The sequence below is a fragment of the Sinocyclocheilus rhinocerous genome, unplaced genomic scaffold, assembly GCF_001515625.1.
Source record: "Sinocyclocheilus rhinocerous isolate Xijiao unplaced genomic scaffold, SAMN03320098_v1.1 scaffold358, whole genome shotgun sequence".
NCBI lineage: Eukaryota > Metazoa > Chordata > Actinopteri > Cypriniformes > Cyprinidae > Sinocyclocheilus > Sinocyclocheilus rhinocerous.
In genome coordinates this window covers 591,536-591,953 of record NW_015650700.1, presented here as the reverse complement: position 1 = coordinate 591,953, position 418 = coordinate 591,536, and the positions used below count along the sequence as shown (strand labels likewise).

At 51.7% G+C, this 418-nt stretch overlaps 1 pseudogene; it reads right to left on the bottom strand.

Moving 5' to 3' along the window:
• Positions 1-418, bottom strand: part of LOC107712344 (uncharacterized) — a 42,347-nt pseudogene that overhangs the window by 32,531 nt on the left and 9,398 nt on the right.

The following is a 418-nucleotide window of genomic DNA, read 5'->3' as shown; positions in this document are numbered from 1 at the left end:
ATTTAGTAGCCTCTTTCTACAGTGTGCAGGACCCACTGAGACACATTTGGCAGAAGTTTCCATGCTGCCAAAAAGGTCTACTAAGGGAATCAGTCTCTCGAGACTGAGATAATGAATAATGAGATCTCTGGTGTAATCAGCGTTGCTAGGTTGGTGCCCTGAAGCGGCAAACCGGCAGGAGACGGCTGAACTAGCTGCTCTATAAACCTCCGAAGAGGTAGCGAGCCTCTTAGTACTGCTACGTTTCCGGGCAGTGACTGAGAGAAGCGCTCGCCGGAGACCGCTGCGCCCTGAAGCACCGTAAGTGGCAGGGTTGGCAGATCGATCTCCTGAGGGCACATAGGAGAGACGAAGTCCTCCGAAGTCCTAAGCCATGGCATTAGGACTCTCTAAGCTGAAGTCTCCTATTGAAAACGAC